At 36.3% G+C, this 21,698-nt stretch overlaps 1 protein-coding gene and 1 long non-coding RNA gene across 18 annotated transcripts in view; both read left to right on the top strand.

The window, feature by feature from the left end:
- The window catches only part of LOC116176810 (complexin), a 501,249-nt gene that overhangs the window by 365,728 nt on the left and 113,823 nt on the right, over window positions 1–21,698 (top strand). The window lies entirely within an intron of this gene.
- On the top strand, window positions 7,366–8,005 carry LOC116176812. Its single transcript, XR_004146528.1, has 2 exons — window positions 7,366–7,501; window positions 7,551–8,005. It is a non-coding gene; the product is annotated as an uncharacterized LOC116176812 (long non-coding RNA).

The raw sequence follows: 21,698 nt of genomic DNA, 5'->3' as shown, positions 1-21,698 counted from the left end.
TTTGATTTCTGGATGGATTACGGAATAGGCGTCATGCAAAAGGGACACAATCGGTGAGAGTTTTGCATAAGGAAATGTTCCCGACCAACACTTCGAGATGCAGTTTCTGAAGGGTAAATGGTTAAAGTTTTCCACGTAATATTATGAAAATGCAATTTATCAAGTTTGAGTTAAGGGCAACTTTGGTGATTTTCATTTCGAAGTTATTTATTTTGAGCCAGGCAAATTTCAGGTGGCACAAGTTATATAAGTTTTGGCAATTTTCATAGCGAGTATTGAAAATGATGTCCTGCCAAAATACGCAATAAAACAATAAAGTAACTTTGATACGTTGATCGTAAAGCGTCAAAACTTTCTGACCTCACATTCCGCAGCTTATACGAAATTTAGCAGTTTCTTCATCAAATTACTTTTGGTATATTTCATTGTCAATCATCCGCATTTTTAATATTTAAAATCGCAACAATCCTTCTTTATCTTTGTGTAAGTTACAAGCTTTTTCATCAGCATCAGGTAATATTACCGCCCTCCTTGAATTGTTCGAGGCACAATTTACCATTCCGATACCGATATTACTTCAACTGACTTTTCCCTTTGACAAACCTCGTTTTTCAATACTGGCATAATGAAAGGGCGGTCGCCACTTTATAGAGAAAATATAGTGAAACCGCTCGTGGCGAACTACTTTGTGGTTTAGTTTGAGCTATGCATAAAGATAGTAATACAACGCCCCTGGGAAATATTCAGGTGCTACGACTAAAGGTTCTCTTGTTCGTCTTAACTATCTACGCTCGTTATATTTATATTTTTAGTAAAAGTATACGCTTATAATCCATTATAAAATGAAATTGATGTACATGGAAAAAATATTGTATCCAATTTTTAGCTTGTCACAATATATCCGATAAAGAGGACCGCAGAAGCAATTTTCTAGCGTTTTTATGGGATTTAAAGAGGAGATTTTCTGTTACCCAGAAACTGGATTTCTGTTATTAGTTCGATTCGTGCGGCTTACCACTTTGTGGCTTCTGAATATGGAATTTTTAGTTTTATATTAAGATCTAATGTATTCAAATTGGGACGAGGTTACTATATTCTGCAGAGATAAATCAGTTACATTTTGACGTGATCGGAACGGTTATTTTCGAACGTTATAATGAGAAACATCTGATAAACATGCAAGTAAACAATTATGTGCAAATAGCTCGATAATGTCAATACCAAGTTGTATTATTGGTAATTGCTTGAAATAACAAGCCTAGATCAATAGCTTTAGGTAATGGTTACAGTTATACTGCGGTTGGTGATGGGGGTGGGAATGTTGACCGACATCCGTCGGGTAATTTCTGAGTTATGTATATTGACACTTTGAAAATGTCTTTCTTTACGTTTACAAGAGCGAGGTGGTCAATATTAATGGAAATTATTTGAGTTTCTCTTTTTTGTTTAATTATGTACATCTTGAAAAGAATATCATTGTTGATACATTCAAATAAACCCCTACATACTTCCACCGGTTCTGTGAAAAAATGGCAAGCAAATCTTTTGCCTTTAACTTTGGGAAAAAATGGGAAACTTGCAGGGTGCTAAATCCGGACTATAGGGCGATTGTCTTAACTCCTGGATTTATCGATAACTTGTCGAACTTTCTGAGCTTAGTGCACCCTGCTGTTGTCGTATGGTCTTATAGGCAACAATCTGAAGTCTGTTCCCTCGACTAGCAACTTTGAAACGTAGTTTACACGAGATATAGTAAAACTATTGCAAGTTTGTGTCGGACGGTGCTTCCCAATAATAGTCAGAAAGTAAAAAGAGTTCTCCCTCAGTAAGTCGAAAACTTGGCTGCAAGTAATTGCGGCAATACAACCTTGCACGTCTAAACAAATTGTTAGAGTGCTATAGGAAGTGGACATTTCTGTCAATGTCAATCTTATTGAATGTTCGTCTGCAAGTGCTGTGCTATAGAGGGAAAAATCTACAGAGACAGAGGGTATTTAAATTTATAGCTAAAAGGTTTGATACACTTGTTTTAATCGATTCACATATTTTATTTGACATTAATTGCCATAAATAGTTAAAATCGTCTTCCGACATACATATACGTAGAATATTTTTTAATTGTTTAGATCCTCACTTCTTATTCTTTTATCTAATAACATCGCGCAAGCTCAAAGAGTAGGCCTTCTAGCTATATATTCTCTAATCCACTCTTTCTTTTTGACTGTTTAGAATCTAAGCTAAAAACAGCGACGTTGCATCTCTCCTACGGCAAGTCATTTTTTCACACTAACATATTGTAGGGAATACTCAGATGCGATGCAATATTTCCGGGAAATATGACGTGTTTTGTTCTAGAACATTGGGGAACATTCCAGAATACTCTGGAACGTTCGGAAGCAGTCGAGGACTTTCAAACCTAACGTATCTACCAAGTCCTTCATTACCCTTCTCTTAGTGTTGTTCGCATTCGCTGCTATCACAATTCTTCTGTTAAATACCCTTCTTATTTGTTGATTAGTTCGTCAATATCAACATCAGGGGGTCGGCTACCTCTTCCCACACGTAGTTGTGCCCACTACCAACTTTTTCAATATGCGTTTTTTCATTGATCACCATATCCGCAAATGCGTCAGCGAAGTTTCTAAATCAAAATATTCGGTACCCAATTTACAGTTGTAGCATTATCTCCAGGAGTCGAACTAACATTACCTCGCAGGCGTTAGTAGCTAAAGGAACGCACGGAATTATACGAAAATCCACATAACTAATAATGAACTTGCCCCTTTGTATAATGTAAAACTAGATAATCGTATAGTGGCAAATTGACTTATTCTTGCCATAGATCTTGTCTAGTGTGGTAAAATACTCGGTTAAAATCAAATCCGGACGATGATCGCAATTAAAATAGAAAACTTGTTTAAAGCGAGTACGTACGTTTTTGTAACGAATCAAAAGCTATAAGTGCAGGTTCTATGTTTACAGGAAACGAATTCAAATGCACACGCAGGAAACATATATACAGGGCATTGCTGAAAATTAATCTACGTGTACAACGTTACGTCTAGTCTCCTTTTTTCTTCTATTATAATTTTTAAATATTTTGCATTTCTTCATTTTGGGTATTTTTAAAAATTTCTGACATAAACTAAATGCTTGAATTGAACTAAGGACCAAGCTACAATTAATAATATTGACTGAGTTGCTAAACCAACGTATCGGTTATAGTAAGCAGCAACAAGCCTTATAATGTGTCTAGTTTTATACAAAACTAGTGGTTACCTTTGCAGTATAGAGAGTTTAAAACTACCCTTGTTTCAATCGGATGGATGTGCCACTGACTATATTCCTTTTCTTTGGTTTTTCATTACATTGCAGGACGGTTGGCTCGTACCAAAACAAGAGCGAAAGCTTCACCCTAATACAAGACTTCGTTCACGGTGGCACAACTGTTACCTTACGGTTTTCCATTCGGTTTTTGTTTGGGTGCTAATAGGCGCAATTAAAGTGTCTATAATTACTATAGTACTTTTGTGAACGATTATCTTTATTACATTTTTGATGGGCTCCCTAATTAGCAGTGCCACTATAATAATGTGCATCGATTACGATGAAGAGTAAAAAGTATTAAAATTGTATATTATAACTTCCATCAGGATTCGACCTAAACGGCTTTAGTTAATTACTATGGAAGCAATGTAACCACATACGAGGTTAACTATAATAAAAGTTCAGCTCTAAGTGTCAGTGACACTTTTAACTGATGTTTAGGGGAATGTAATGAAGCACGTAAATACGTTAAGGGCGATCTTCAACTCCTTAAATATTAGTCGATATATCTGCAAGTACTATACTGCATTCATTATAAAAAGGTAGTAGATGGCGCTGTGTTTGAAGATAAACACACACAGGAAAAATATAAAACGGCACCAAATTATTGTAAAGTAGAAATATTCAGCGCTGCAAACAGAATAAATCTTTCACAATAACAACTAATGACACTTCGACAGTTTAGTTGGCAAGATAAACTACCAACTTACAAAATTCACCAGTCGTTTTATGTTTCATTGTAATACTGACTCGTGTTTTAACCAATCACAGTGAAGGTCAAAGCTTCCCTATGCTTTCTACCGCTATCTTCCTAAAATGAAACCGTATAGAAGTCGGACTGTCAAGTTACAGTTGCATGTATGACAGATAACCGATGTGAATACATGACATCCCATGAAAATTAAGTGTCAGACCAAATTAGATAATGGCGAACATTAGGCAAACAATGAAGGTCTTTCTATATTTTGGGGTTTAGGGCTTCGATTCCACTTCTTAGTAGTTCATAGGGCCCATCAACGCGACCGACCTCTTACAAATCGAGACCACCGAGAGGGAAAACCCGAAGCACCTCTCGCATCTTCCATAGACCGATTTTTTCGTATCGACCGTCGATTAACTTCGAAGGCCATTTTTGTATCAACCGGACTAGCATTGCCTGCCTTATCACTCGAAAGTGGAAGGAATACCTTTCGCATCTTCCACAGACCGCCTCTTTGTTAAGGACCGCCGATTTACTTCGAACGCCTTTTTCGTATCAACCGGCGATTAAGTGCAAGTTGTAATAAAAAAATTTCAGATGTATACTTTGTTAGTATGAATTGCTGCTCATCTGTAAATGTACACAGGAATTATGTAAAACATGTAGACAACCGTTTACTGTTATTATGGTATAATTGGAAACGTTTATTAAATCGTGGAAAAACAACATAACCTCTTAAGAAATTGAAGTGGGAATGGTACGCACACCATTACTAACTTAAAAGTAATCGTGAAATAGCATAACCTCACATTTCGACATAATTATTTGAACTTTTAATTAAGATTGTGGCAATTTCTTTTTTAAAACGTTTAATTAAGGTGCCCAATCATTTTTATTAATTTCATGATCGTAGCTGAAAAATCTTTGAAAATTGAATTTTTACGGATGAATGAGATAAGAGGACAAAGAAAGAAAAATAATGACGTGTCACTATACTTTTAGATAAATTTCCAAGAAACATTTCAAAATCTAATATTTACATCCACTAGATTATGTTGCACCAATATGGGTATCATGGCAATGCAAAAAAATGAATTTCTCTTTTTGTCCTCTGTATTCTTCCGTAAAAATCCAATATAGCGCTCATAAGTAATAAGAAATTAGTAGCACGTAGTTTCGACATCTAACGTATTGAAAATCGAATAACCGATCCATATTCTCCGAAAAAAAAAGTGCCCATAGAAGGTGCTAACGAAAACCGTCCAATTCCGGCCCAGGACCTAGGAAAAATGAAAACGAAATTTGACATTTTCAGTTTTTGGGTGATCTCAGTTATTGTTAAAGATTTTTCAAACATTTCAAATGCGTTTTTTAGTCCCAAGAAGAGGAAACGATAGCCGCTAGGTAGTTTGAATATTTCTAATTTTATATGTGTGTAAAATTGCATTGCGCTTCATAAGAATAGTAGGCACGAGTCGGTTAATTACCATACGCGTTGAGCTGAGCGATAATCCAAGCGAGTCGCGAGCATTGCATCAGCTCTGTATCGGTTTTTGTGCTTAGATAAAATACAGGCTCGCGGTTGGCTGAGACGCGCCCGCGGATGGAGACGAACCGTTCCGTTGCGTTGGTACTGTATCACACGAATTAGAAGGTATTGTAAAAATTAGATATCTAAAGGGCATAATAAATTTGCTGTCAAAGCTTATTTTGTGATTGAAATATAAAAGGAAACCCCCTTAATATATTATGGTCAATTGCAACACGACACTTTCAGATGAAACAATTTACCGAAAATTCAATTGCTGCGATTTGTATGGCCGGAAAATTAGGATAACGAGTGGAGACTTTTATAAGGTTGTCAATCGGAGAAATTTGCCGAATGTAAAGTTTTCTAACCTTGTTAAAAAAAGAAAAAACTGCAAAACAGAACTTTATGGCAGGAAAGTTATTAATCAACATTTTATGTGGGTACTTCTGGAAGTTTTATCACCTCTTGGGTAAAGAAAACCGTGTAACGTACACAATTTTTCCTTCATCAAAGTTGGCAGCGTAGAGAAATTTACATAATTGAAATCTGAACGCTGCACCGTTTGTAATCATTCTAAATATATTTTGGAATTTAGTATAAATAATATCTGTATGTGTCTGTTACAAAAAAATAATTCCAATTTGGAGTTTGTACATGTCTGTGTCCCTCAAGGGTACTATTAGTGCATACCTCGGTGCATACATACCTTCCCGAAGTACGATTGACTGGATTGATAAGCTACCCGTGCTCAATTATTGTTTAATAGTATTACTTATTTAGTAACGAGCGACCCAGCTCGTTCATGATTTTGGACATTCTGCCCGTACGTCCGTCTGTAATACGCAATAATTTGCCACCCTCTTTGCATCACTAAGGGCCTCGCTTGTACAATGCACATTCAATTAATGATAACAATGCTAATTAGCGACTAACGAGTTCGCAAAAAGATATTGCATTAGTATATAAGGTCGCAACAACGATAATTATTAAAAGTATTCACAGAATGTTGTTCCTGTACTTAGTGATCGGTTTTTCCACGCATTCGGCAAATGGTAACCTTATACTTCTCTCAATATAACCTTTAATCGGTGACTTTTAGCGCAAGTTTCAATTGATGGATGTTATTCTTCGATGTGCTATGTATCAAATAGTAGTTATTCCATATACAACACCCTAGCGACGAAATTGTTCGAGTACAAATCGTACTGACAATTACTGGTGGTTTTATAAAAGAAACGTTGGTATTCAGCTAAATGTCAATCCTAAGTTTTTTGAGTACATGAATTCAACAAAAGGTTTAGTTGTGTTGCTCCCAGGTTTAGGTGAAGACTACCTATATGCGAGTACGGCACAAATTAAGAACGCGTATTTTGATTACAATGTTAGTGTACCAGAGATAATAGAAGTCGATTACAATGTTGGTGTACAAGAATCATCCTTATTATCAGCCCCCGAAGGTTTTTGTAACTATTTCCATGTCTCTGAGAAGTTAGCCGAGTTTATAAATAATTTAAATACTAGCCACGGTTTTCAAATTGAAGACATGCACTTAATCGGTGTCTCCTTTGGTGCTCACCTTGCTGGTGTTACTGGATACATACTGCAGACCAAATATGGATACACTTTGAAAAGAATTACTGGTCTGGATCCACTGGGAGCAGGATATAACTGCGTCACTTGTCCGTCTCTTCGGCTGAATCAAGGCGATGCCAAGTTTGTTGATGTGATACATACTAATCCGGGAAGAATTGGCGTACTGGAACCCTTGGGAGACATAGATTTCTATGTAAACTGACCTTATTATTTATCATACCATGCAAATTTTACCTTCAATTTTACTTCTGACCGTGGACAACTTGTTGAAAAGAAAAAAGAGGATGCCGGTTTATATTTCAGAATTCCAAACAAGATCCAAACTGGATGTGAAAACGCGACGGACCCAGGTATCTAGCGTCTGAAAATAGCCTGTGTCCGTTCATAATTAATTTCCAGATAGGTGCAGTGTATTACGTAGTCCAGCGCTTTTCGCTGAAAGTATTCTTCTCAACGATCTTCGGGGGTCAAGCTGTCCAATCCGTTCACAGCTTCCTGTGTGCATCCTTACTGACTACGCCTACATGGGTTTATATGCTCCAAACTCGTCGATGTATAAAGTTTACTATGTGAAGACCAATGCGTCTCCTCCATATGGCCGGGATCCGCCTGGCTCTAGGAACAATTCATGGTCACCATTTGGAATCACACTACCGGGATTAGGAAATCGACCTGGTTTTGGAATCGTCACGCCACCAACTGGCTTGGGTTCATCTGGGTTCGAGTCTACATCTGGAAAACCTCTACGTGGATTACAACGTATATTTGGAAGACGTCGACGTACACGTCCAACTATTCCACCGACACGATCTACTAATCTGTTCTTTTAAACTAATAAACGAGGGCGTTTTGGATTTTCGGTATATACCAATTTGTGTACACCAATGTGTTAATATGCGCTAATTGAAAAATATTTTAGTTAACATTTTCAGGGGCAGGTGGTCCCACAATACTATAAGGATAGTAGTATAATAGGATAACTAACCTTGAGTTATCGTGGTACACCTAGTTCTAGGAAAAGGCAAACAAATTTTTCGTCAAATTAAATGCTCTTTATTTCAGAGTAATTGATACACTTGTTCTACTGGATGTAACTATAATTAAAGTATGTCAAAACATGCAGCTGTACTGTGGCCCAAAAGCACATCTTTTTAAAATAAGTTGGCAGTATTTCGTTTGGGAGTTACGCTACCAAACGCCAGGAACCACACTTACATACTTGCTTAATTATTACACCCTGTATATTAAAATTACTTGATCTGTACAGCTTTTTTTAAATTTCAAAATTACATTCATGGTATCCAATTGCTACAATGAATTTAATTAATGGAACATCTATTTTATGAAAGTAAAAGAAATCCTTGGTAAATTAAAGACAAATATTGCTGTAATCAGGACTTTGTAATAACCCATAATAAGTCCAGTCGAGAAACGATTTCGTAACTCGAAACTAAAAATCAAAACTAACTGAAACCCATGATCGTCAAGTAACAAATACATTGTGTTGTGAAACAGGTTGCTCGAGGTTTGTATGTGTGTTGGTGTCGCTCTAAGGATCGACCAACATAAATAAAACGCAAGAAATGTCGAGTGAAATTGAATTAGAAACGGTAATAACAAAATAAAAACAATCAAATTCAAACCAGGGACTCCCTCTGTTAATCGCACGAGAATAGCTCTAGGGACTTCATTGATTTCAAGGAAGGAAAAAAGAGGCAGTGACAACCTTTCAGGAAATGTGCGCACTTACTTTCTTACTCCTTTGTAAAACATGTAGAGAACTGCTCACTGCTATTGTGCTATAATTGGGAACGTTTATTAAATCGTGGAAAAATAACCTCTTATGAAATTGAAGTGGGAATGGTACGCACACTTTTACCAACTTAAAAGTAATCGTGGAGTATAAGTAACATAACTTCACATTTCGACGAAATTATGGGAACTTTGTATTGTGGGAAATTTAGGGCTTCTCCTGCAATTTTTTTAAACGCTTAACTAAGGTAGCCTCTAGCTATTTTTATTAATTTCATGATCGTAGCTCGGAGGTTTAATAACGTCATGCACTTAACTGAAAAATCTTTCATCTCACTATACTTTTACATAAATTGACACGAAACATTTCAAAATCAAATGTTTTACATTCATTTCTCATCATAACTTTCACTAGATCTGATAACAGATTCAGATTCTCCGAAAAAGGTGTCCATAGAAGGTGATGGTGAACAAAAACCGTCCACTTCCGACCGTTTATATATATACATATATGTGCAAAATTGCATATGTACCGCTTCATACGAATAGTAGGCACGAGTCGGAATATTAACATGCGCGTTGGAAATGCGTGAGCTTATAACTTTTAATTGTGATTATAGTTTCAAAACGGCAGCTCTAATTTTTTTTTGGAGAGCACAGGGCGTGGGCAAGGATAATAGATGCTGAGATGGTATTATTATTGGGCACCACTTCGTTTGTCGTAGAAAAAAACGAAGAAAAATATTGTAAAACAATATTGCATTTAATTGAACAATGTTACTAAGCACAAATGTGGCAAAGAAATGGTGGACTAATTCTTATTGATAATTAAATAGTAATTGATGACCCGGGTCTTTTGCAATGCAACAAATAACTAATTAACATTACGCGCTAACATTAATCGAGCGCAATAGGACAAACCATTTGAGTAAGTATAATTTTACATAATCTCTAATTTCTATTTAAGGTCGGCACACACCCATACGTTCACAACATGCATACGAAAAACACGCAAAACATGCACACATATAATTGCCTTATCTTCAGTTCATGCGGTTACTTATCTTCGGGCGGTCGCCAGGTGACCAGTGGATTGGCCCACGACGATATCAAATCTACTGCTTCGAATTTCACCAACGGAATTAATTTCGTTTAAGGACTCCAAGACCAGATAACACGGAAAATTCGATCGCCATAAAATCTCGAACACTTCTTAAAACAGCTTTGAATCATGTATAAAAAAAAACCTAAAAGACGCAAGGCAATTAATCTAATAATAATGTAGTTTTAATCTTACCCCTAAGTAGAGGGTTTTAAACACTATGACCACTGCGGTCTAATTAATAATTTGTTTGTAAAGCCAAGAAAGTTTTGCAAATATTAACGTAAATAATTCAACTTTTATCGTTGAATGTCTGGCTCGTTCTGCCTCGAATTTTTAAAGATTACTTCCCTATTCAAATACGAATAAATGCAATTTAAATTGACTAGTGCCCTCTATCTGCACTATTATTAAAATGAACACGTTACAAGCTGTGCAATAATCCAAGCAAATTACGAAAATAGCGGCGGTTTCCGTGTCTGTTTTTTCTGCTAGACAACATCAAGCGCGAAGTTAAAGTGAAAATAGGACAGACGGGTAACGATCGTCTGAAAGTGCAGGTCGTTCACGCCGAAAATTGCGATTTTGAAATGAAGCGAGTTTAGCAAAATAAAACTGAAAGAGGGGTCGAGGAGTGATCGTGGTAGAGTACAGGTCTTTTGCTAGAAATTTTAAATAAAGTACTAGACTTTTCAAGCGGGTCGTTATACATTTCTTGTGTGAATAATACAACGGAAGAGAAAAATTCGGACTAGCGACGAAAACGCAATTTGCCAATCGCCATTCGCATTGGGAAATACGTGTCATCCTACTGGCCGTTACGTTGTTTCGTGCCAGGGGCATATGATCGTAAACTTGAGCGATTCCAAAATAATTTCGTTTTACAATCGCGCAAACTAAAGATAGAAAGCTTATATTCGCACTGAATAAAGTATCATATGCATGCATTATGTGATTCAATCCGCACGGAAGCCGATGAACTTCATAACTTCATATACCACGAGTTCGAACCTCGACCTAGAGGAATCCTGAGCCAATTCTATGGCATCGATGAAACTTCAGGATAACTATAATTAAGAATTGGTTACTCTGTTTGTTGTTGACCGTGCATTAGATAAGGGCATAATAATTTCAATTTGCTGTCAAAGCTTATTAGCTTTTTTTTGTATTAATAAGTGGTTGAAATATAAAAGGAACACCCCTTAAGATATTAGGTCCAAGTGTAACATTTCAGCCAACAAGGTAAGGTTAACTAAAGTTAAGTGAAATGTATTTTTCCCCGAAAGTAAAATAGTTTGCCTTTCACAGTGCCCCGCTCTGTACTACGCAACACTGCAGAATTTTTGGAACGTATCTGCATGTATCGCAACCCTGTAACTATCCTTCCAATAATACAAAGTCTTGAACTGAAAAAATGTTATTGAATTATCAATTGATACGTTACTAATTTACGATGGAAACTTGGTCTTAACGTAGGTGCGATGCATACAGACGCTGCCATTTAGGTGGCCGAAATTAGGATAACGAGTGAAGGCTTTAATATAATATTGTCATCCGGAGAAATTTGCTGAATAGAAAGTTTTGTAACCTTGTTAAAAAAACGGAAAACTGCAAAACAGAACTTTATCGCAGGAAAGTTATTAATCAGCATTTTATGTGGGTACTTCTGGAAGTTTTATCACCTCTTGGGTAAAGAAAACCGTGGAACGTACACAATTTTTCCCTCATCAAAGTTGGCAGCGTAGAGAAATCTACATAATTGAAATCTTAACAGCGCCGCACCGTTTATAATCATTCTAAATATATTTTAAACATAAGTAGGTAACTGTGGAGTCTTGTATAAATATAATATGTGTTTGTCACAAAAGATTACGACTCAATTTGGAGCACGGTGTTCGTTTGTACATTGTCAGTGTCCCTCGGGAGTACCGTTAGAGCAGTGGTTCTCAACCAGCGTTCCGCGGAACATTGGTGCTCCGCGAATGCCTATCAAATGTTCCGCGAAATATAATTATGTAATATGTTACCTCTTAATTTAGTCAGTTATTATTTATTATATCTTATGTGTATTATTGAAACGTGCGTATTTTTAATTATTTATTTTTAATGAGGATCACTGTTTCTCACATTAGGCCTGATATTAACAAAATATGACAACATCAGGCACAAGTGTCCCACTAATAAACTTTGTTTCTTATGTTACTTTTGGTTTTATACCTATATTTTTAAGTTTCAGTGGTGTTCCGCGCGATTTCATTTACAATCTATAATGTTCCGTCACCAAAAAAAGGTTGAGAACCACTGCGTTAGAGTATACATATCTTTCTGAAGTACGATTGACTGGATTGGTAAGCTACTACCCTCGTTTAATTAATATTTAATCAGTATTAGTTATTTTTTAACGAGCGATTTTAAACTTCCTGTCCGTCCGTCTATTCATCCGTCTGTGTACATGATAACTCGTGGACGCTCTCGCATTTTCCAATTGGGTTTTCAGTAATAGGGAGACAATGGTCAAGGGATTAAATTTTGATCATTTGGTATTTTTTTCTGTGGTAGTCGCTATTGGTATGAAACAGTTTATTTTTTAGTGCAGAGTTAGTTGCTGAAAGGATGTGCATCTTTATTGGTAACCCCCTTACTACATCTATTTAATTTAGCTTTGCAAACATGTACATTCCCTGAAGCTTGGAAATGCACCAGAATAACACCAATTCACAAAAGTGGAAGCCGAAAATTAGTTGAGAATTATCGTCCAATTGCAATTATACCAGCAATAGCGAAAATTTTCGAAAGAGTGATCTATACTAGACTTTATTCCCATCTCAGCAGTATAATTTCAGATCAACAGCACGGTTTCACGCGGAACAGATCAACGATTACCAATTTAATGCAGTTTACGCATTTCTCAGCAGCAGCCTTGGATGAGAGAGCCCAGGTAGACTGTGTTTATACAGATTTTGCGAAGGCATTTGACACAGTATCCCATCAGGTCTTGCTCCGTAAACTTGTTTTAAATTGCGTAAGTAGTTCGACCGTCAAATTCCTGAAATCATATTTATCTCTCCGTAAAACAAGAGTGAAATTCAATGGTGTGAATTCAGTCGAATTTTATCCCTCATCAGGCGTTCCTAAGGGAACACTTCTTGGTCCTTTTCTGTTTCTCTTATATACATAAATGATTTACCGCGATTTATAAAAAACTCGAAAGCACTACTATTTGCGGACGACCTAAAACTTTTTAATAAAGTCCAATCCGCAAGTGACTGTTTAAATATTCAAGAGGGAATTAACTCAGTAATTAAGTGGTGTATCAAAAATAAACTAAAACTAAATATCAATAAGTGTATAGAGTCCTTCCTTTTACTAGATCGAAAAATCCCTTACTTTTTGACTATAAGATGAATGGAAAGGTCTTACTAAGAGTCACCTCAGTTAAGGACCTGGGCGTGTTTTTCAATACCAACCTTAACTTCAACTTACACAACAAATGAGTGTTACAAACTTCTTGGTTTCGTTATCAGAAATACACTCAATTTCACGAATATACAGACAATGCTAACCTTATATAATGCGTTTATTAGATCCCAGCTTGAGTATGCTGCATGTATCTGGTCTCCTCAAACTCTCAAATACTCAGACATGGTCGAACAAGTGCAGAAAAAGTTCATCCGAATAATGTTTTTTAGGTCAACCCAAAATTATCCACATCTGATCTTTTACGGTACCCAGCTTAATTACTTAAATAGTACTTTCGGCTTAAATATAACGAGGTTAGAAACCCGACGGTACATTGCCTCCACAATTTTTGTCTTCAAAATTTTACAAAATTTGTTAAACTCTTCCGAATTACTTCAAGAAATTAAGCTTAAGGTACCATTTGTTAAGCTAAGGGAAAATAATACTATTTTTGCAGTTAACAACACAACTTCCCCACTTATTAAGATCATGATCACTTTAAATAAGTTGTCCTCAGTTAATAATATCGGCTTTTTTCACGCTCCCCTAAATTCAATAATAAATCAAATTAGATCTTAAGTCCTAATATTTGTTCAGAGCCCCAGTGCCATGTAATTGGAATTTTTATTCTGTATGGTTTCTGGTTAAACAAATAAATAAATAAATCTCTAAAATATTGATTAGGATGGGGAGGATGGTACATGAGAAAACTACGTACGCGCTATCTATTGCAAATAAAAACTCTACCCTAAGGTACAGCCACTTCCTGAACTACTAACTTATTTTACCAACATTACCAACATACCAAATACCAACATCAAGCACATACCACCAAAACCTATCTACGAGTACGTTCTGTCGCCACAGCTAAAACTTCGCCACGTTCTCTTTCTCGCTCGCGCGCCCACTTGCGAGCCGTCGTCCTTGTGCACTTTGAATTGCTAAAATTCGTGGGAAAACATTTCCAGTGGCGTATGAGATGCATCTTCGACCCATTGTTATTCAATTAGCGTTTTCATTTCCATTTTCAACTTTGGGGCGAACTTGTGAATCATATTATAGTGTATCTATTTAAGTTGATCCCGTATGGAAATCTTTGGTTTTATAAGTTTTACGAAAAAAAGTCACTCTTTATTCAAATTTCTGCTTTCAAGAATAATAATGTTCAGCTATACTTTGACATTGAATACACAAGGTGTCCAGAATTTAAAAAAATTCTATTAGAATATTTTGACCACTTCAATTTTAAATTAAGTTTTGCGTCTGTTACGATCACTTCCTGAACCCGTTCCACCCCCGGCTGGCGTTCTTTGTCCCTGTAAACCCTTTCCGTACGGAGGTTGCAAATTAGTATCAACGAAGTATATGCTATATCTCGACGGTCGGGCGGAATAACCCATGTAAATGTAATCTGTAGGAAAACATCCTGAAGATCTAGCGAAAGGGCAACTTGTTGAAGCCATATTGGGAAATATTGTTGCTGCCTCCAGCCATTATATTTAACTGGTGCTCCCTTCGGTCGATTAACGTAAAAATCGATGTCACCCAAAGGTTTTAGTACACCAATCCTACCTGGATTTGTGTGGATAACATCGATAAATTTGGCATCGCCCTTGTCCAATCGCAGACTGTTGCAAGTGACGCAATCATAGCCTAGCCCAAGCGGATCAAGTCCGGTGATCCTTGCCAAGCTGTAATTACATTGAGTTTTAAGATAGTGCCCTACGATTCCTGCAAAATGTGCTCCAATGGAGGCACCGATTACATGCATGGTTTCAATTGGAAAATGATGAGTTGTATTTAGGTCGCACAGAAATTTGGCAATATTAACGGAGGCGTTCAAGTAATTGCAACTTCCGTTAGGTTCTTGGTATAACAGAGATCTTGGTTGGTCCGTTTGATAGTCGATCTCAATCACATTTGCAATTGCGGTTTCATTAAAGAAGTAAGCGTCTACAATCTGATACACGCTGGAATGGTAACCGTAACCCCATTCAGGAATCAACACGGTGATGGGTAACGTACGGTTTATGCTACCAATGAGTCTCGTTTAACTACCGATTTGAAGAACAGAGTTTCTTCTTTCATAATATACCAAAAGCGAATTCTTTTAACAGGATTGGTACAGTTTGAACCAAGGGCATCATACACCGCATAGGAACTATTCGGTAACGCGCACGTAGAAGAATAACATCCCTGAATGGTTGCGTCACCTAAAATGAATTGTGGTAAATTAAACGTGAAAACTTCTGAGGCTATCAAGAGCAACAGACGCAAGGGCGCTGATCACCATGTAAAAAGAAGGCATGGTAATTAGACGAAATTGAGGCGTAGTCTCTTTTGTATTTCTAAACTGAACGTAATTAAACTCATTTAAATAATTGCCAGACAAAGCAATTATTATTTATAGCAGTATGTTTTCAGGTAATTGGTGATAAAGTTTTTTGTAAAATTTGAAATGCATAATTTGTCATTTTTTAAAATCGCTCTCTGTTTTCTCCACTTCTCGGTCTTCACTGGAGTTATTTGACTGGTATCATATGGAAGTACAGGTTTCCCCCTTAACTGTTCAATACTTTACTAACTTTGCAATAATAATAGATACAAGTTGAACGGATTCCCATTTTTCCGAATTCATATTATCCTATGGTTTGTGTATTTCAAACAATGCCCATGACAAAAATTACCCAACAGTTTTAAAGGTTTTCTAACAATAGAATTTTTATACGTGAAAAAAATACTACAATTTTAGTTTATTAATTCTTCAGAATATCTCGCGTTTTTTATATAGTTATATATAACTTCATGAACCGTGATATTTATTAAGAAATAGAGATAGGGATTTACGTGTATTGTTTTCTCCTATGTCTACTTTAAAATGACAAAATCTCTTCTAAACAGCGCGTAATTTTATGCAACCAAAATAGCTTTTTAAAATACATAAAAATCTCGCTGTCATATTAATTAATTTGAAAAAGTTAATATTGTCATAGTGCCAGTAACAGTTTAAGGAGCGTAAGAGAATTAGTTCTTGTAAAGCCAAAGTAACGCGACATTCAAATTAATTAATATTGTCGCCGTACCATGCCCTGATAACGTCTTTTCAGAGACGTAATCGTTGCAAAACCAGAGGTGTTCTTATTGCGGGTTCCCAGCTATAAAATATGGCTGGGGCATACCAAATTTCTAGAGAGGGCCAAACTTGAAGCGCCAAAACGTTCCGGTGGTAACTTCAACGCGATAATGTACCCACCCAATTGAGCAGTAGGTTTAGATCTGTTTTGGTGGTCGGCTCTCATGTTGACGTCCATTAATGACATCAAAAGAGATTGCTTTCGACTTAGAAATATATTTTTTTCTGTGACGGGAAAAAAGTTTGACATTTTATCTCTGTTGTCAGGTTACAAAATGTCACTTTAAATGAAATTACTTTTTTCCCCGGGAAAGAAATGATGTACCCTGGTCGCAAATCGGGTGCTATTTCATCACTATCACACGCTCTGAACACTTTATTTGCTATTTCGGTCCTGTGTGCTACCGATTCATCAACGTACCCTTCAGCGACCGTGGATGATTACCAACCACCATGTTTCTTTAGTGTCATCAAGTCTCCCCCAGATTCAACTAAAAGTGTAGCAGACGATCTTGGAAATGAATGACCAGTATATAAGTTAGCATTTTCAAGTTGAAGAAAATTAGCGACAGTTTCAGGTACTTTATAAAACTGATTTTTACCCACAACTTGATTGATACATTTACCATTGCGATATGCATAAAACAGACGGCGGTCCTTTGCTGCTGCTGGACGAAGAGCTATGTACATTCGGTAAAATTTAATGTATTCTTCAGTAACTACAAATCTTCTGTTTACATCATTCTTTGTTTGCTTAAGTTTCACAATTAACAGGGTTCCCGAATCTTCAATGTTATCTGGCAGGTTTCACAAATTCGGCAAGCTCCTGCAATCCCAAATACGACAACAACTTTGGCCATTAAATAAACTTCATCGGGAGCATTATTTAAAAAATCTTTAATTTGTGTACTCGTGAAAATCGCAGCTTTTTTGAGATTGTAGCCTTTCCCATTTTGTTTCAAAAATGTAATTAGTCAGAAATGTCAACATTATTATTCGATTGTAACATACTTTTGATCATTGAATAATTCGACCACACTGTTGATGGCTTTTGTTGTTGTGCCATTTCCGAAAAATAAGCCAATAACACCGTCTCCGAGAATGAACCGCAAGCCTTTTTCATCTTCCATTCCATAAATCTTGCATATGCGGTTTCGTAAATTTTCCGCGACTTGGCTGGCAATAATTTTTCAGACGCTATTTTCGCAGCTTCTACTAACTCCGGAGGAGTTGAAGAAAACTCGGCATCAATCATTTTTAGCTTTATATTATTTAAAAACCAAAATAACTACGAAACACCCACTAATTTTCGCAATTTTTAAATCAACTCACAAAACTAAATTGACAGATATAATAAATATAAAGTTTCCTTAGCAACGCACGTCATTTGCTATAGGTAAGTAAAACAGCCTTCCAGATTAAAACGTCAAATTACTGACTTTAATCGCTTTAATATATCATTTTCGTCATCACATAAAAAAATAGTGTATTACACACGGGAAAAACTTTAGATTTTAGCTCTCGGTTTTTGTCTCCCGACGCGAACACAACCTCGAGCTAAAATCTACTACTTTTTTCCCTTGTATAATAAATAACTATTACGGATGCCTCTACGGGTTGGGGCGCTTGTGCAAATAATCAAAAAATAAGAGGATTTCACTTAGATACGTGATCTTGAACCTTACTCTGGAATAGGTCTTTTATCTACTGCCTTCGCATAAGTTTGAAAGCAATATTCAGTAAGATTTTCTATCTACGAGTTACGTTGTACGCAACTTCACAAAATCATGACATATCTATACGGTTGTGATAAATATAAGTAACTGGAGCACGTTTTATTTTATGTACGTTTGATAAACAACAATTTTTCCGCTGAAAGCAATCACTCTTAACAACAAATATTGTTATTAGGTGGTGTTGAAAACATTGAAAGTAAGTGCACAATTTTCAAAATTCAAAATTCCTCTCCACATGCCTATCATTGTTTAATGAAAGTCCATCGAGTCATTCCTACTTCTTTGTGTGTGGCATTTTTGTTTCTACTGTTTTACTGAATAAATTACGATTTATTGTTTCGGGTTAGAGAATTGATTTCAAAGGGGAGGGTGGAGAGGAATATCATCTTTCAGAATTTTGAAATTTCAAAGAACTTTTTATAGCATTGTTTCTCACAGTTTTTCGAAATTTAATCTGAATTATTTTTTACATTTCTTTCTCACTTATCACTCTATTATAAAAACGTCTGAAGATCATTGATAAATCCTTTTGAAGTTTCTGGAACGTGAAAACGTCGTCATGACTTTTGCCGCATCCTCTTGGAATCCAGGGGTGGACTGGCACGGGGGGCGAGTGGCGATTGCCACCTGGCCTGTAGATCATAATGGCCCGTTGGAAATTTATACAGGGTGACAATTTGAAAACTTACCACCCCCCATATCTTAGTAAATAAACGAGATATTTAAAAAAATCAAAATCCGTTTCGGTAATTCGGAGGGGGAATCACAATGACATAGTTGGCGACGCACCCCCTCACACCCCCTGCGCCCTAGCCACCCCAACTTTTAAATCTTAAATAGGGACTCCCCATGTGTGATACGTCATTGGAAAGCTCTGAAAAAATGCTTTCCAACCATACCAAATAGCATTACATTTAGGTTAGTAATTATCGTGCAAATCAAAAAATAAACATGGAAAATCGTATTTAACTTGAACTTCCAAAGCCGACTCGACAGCAACTCATTTTTGATGGCCAGTTCTAATCTATTCTCAAACTCTTGTCGAACCTTTTCAAATGTTGGTTTTGCAATATTTTGACATTCTTGAATTATTATCTGTCTTGGTTCGTCTATGTTCGCCGGTTGCGTTTTAAATACGACAGATTTCAAATGTATCATATTAGTTTATTTTTTTATTTGCACGATAATTACTAACCTAAATGTAATACTATTTGGTATGGTTGGAAAGCATTTTTTCAGAGCTTTCGAACGACGTATCACACATGGGGGGTCACTATTTAAGATTTAAAAGTTGGGGTGGCTGGGGCGCAGGGGGTTGGAGGGGGTGCGTCGCCAACTATGTCATTGTGATTCCCCCTCCGAATTACCGAAACGGATTTTGATTTTTTTAAATATCTCGTTTATTTACTAAGATATGAGGGGTGGTAAGTTTTCAAATTGTCACCCTGTAAGTATGTGCTGTATTTAGTTTCTTGCACTATTAATAAATTATTAATACGTTTCTCTAATTGGGGTTGATGTTAGGTTGTTAAAAAATTCTGTTTTAATTGAAGTGTTTTACAATGAATTTATCATTTTTTGTCGTAGCATGAAAGTGCTGAAATACAATGATAGGCGACGCACCTCGTGTGGATTGTATATTTTGTTACTTTTAATTATCAGCTGCAATTAAAAAAAAAAAACTATGGTAATTGATTTTCGAGAAAGGAGTACTTTAAAATGTTTTTTTCTATTTCGGTGTCACAATGATGATTTTGTACAACTGTTTTCGGCCGAAAACAGTTGTACAAAGACAGTGATTATAGTCTTTTTTTTTTTGTAACTCATCTCTTAAGTTGGCAGTTACTAGTTAGTAGAAGTAGGTACTTCGTTTGGATACTTCCATGTTTGAACTTCAAAATGTCAGTCTTACTACGCTGCCAGCCTAACACTTAACGGCATAAAAAGTGTTCCCAACATAAAACATGTTAGTTCTAATGTTCCCTATAGTTTCTGATAATGATTTTTTTAATTAAATTAAAGCACCGAAATAGAAAAATAGTATGAAAAACGCGTGTTACAATGCTTTATTGTAATACTCCTATCTTGCGGACACTCGTGGCTACGCTTCGCGTCGCCACTCGTGCCACAAGATAGTCGTATTACAATACGTCGCATTGTAACACTTGTCTTTCAATATACTATTGTGGTGCACATCAGAGCTAACCCCCCCCCCCCCCCGGTCACCATCATTACTACACTAATACTTTAATGGCCCGTAACCTATGCAATTCCACTTGGCCCGCAGTTATCCAGTCCGCCCCTTTTGGAATCTTTAAATTCCTCCACACTTGTTTCCGCAGTCACTTGAAAGTTTCTTACGGTATCCCGTAATTTTTTAAACTATTGTGGAATTATGTCTAAAATATTCTTTAAATTCGAAAATCCTTCGAGAATTTGTTCGACTTTTAGACCACCTAACTACGATTTTATCTACACCTGGCGCATTGAAACCCAAACAGAGCTATTTCAGTTAAAAAAAAATCTTTGCTTACATCCGTCAAATCTTAATGAAGGTTTTTATTGTAAAATTCACCCTAGTATCTTCATCGCCTAGCGTTGTAACCACGCCCCCGTCCTATGAGGGTTAGTGGCATGTCGTTCGAAAGGTAATTTAATTAGATTTAATTGTCTAATGAAATTTAAAGACTCCTGTAGAATCTGCAACGGTGAAAATTTGAAAAAAACACAATTACTCGTGGGTTCATGCAATCATTGTCGTTAGTTCACCATCACAAATCAGTAAGAAATAGCCAATAGGAACAAAGCTTTTTGCGCATTTCTAACCATCGAAACCTTCTTGAGCTTAATTGTCTAATGATAATGATTGTATAAATCCACCATTATAGTTAGTAAGTTTAATAATTCGGCAAGCCATTCAATCGGAGGGAAATTGATCTTCTAAGTATTGAAGGCCTTTTCATTGATACGCCACTGTGTACTTTACTATTGTAGGAGTTACATGCGCTTTTTCAGAAGAATGACTATATATTTCCAAATATAATTTAAAAAAGTAGGGGTCCCCAAAAAAACGTCGGACTTAAAATCTATTCATTTCAGCTTATATGGGAGAAAAATTTGCCATAGTTTCAGTTCTCATCAAATAAACTCACAAAAAAGTAAATTGGCAGATTACGGTTCTCCCGGTGATCTCCGAGTGTATTCGTAATTCCTTAACTTTCTAAGCGGCGTTAGATTCTGCACCAAAATAGGAAACTCGCCTTCATTTAATCGACTTCGTATCTCTTCGTTACTCTAAAATTTGTAAGACCCTAACAATGGTTTCAAGGGATTCTGACATGTAGGCATCCGCTAGTTTCATAAGA

The sequence above is a fragment of the Photinus pyralis genome, unplaced genomic scaffold, assembly GCF_008802855.1.
Source record: "Photinus pyralis isolate 1611_PpyrPB1 unplaced genomic scaffold, Ppyr1.3 Ppyr1.4_LG7, whole genome shotgun sequence".
Lineage (NCBI taxonomy): Eukaryota > Metazoa > Arthropoda > Insecta > Coleoptera > Lampyridae > Photinus > Photinus pyralis.
This window is presented reverse-complemented; position numbering and strand designations above follow the sequence as displayed.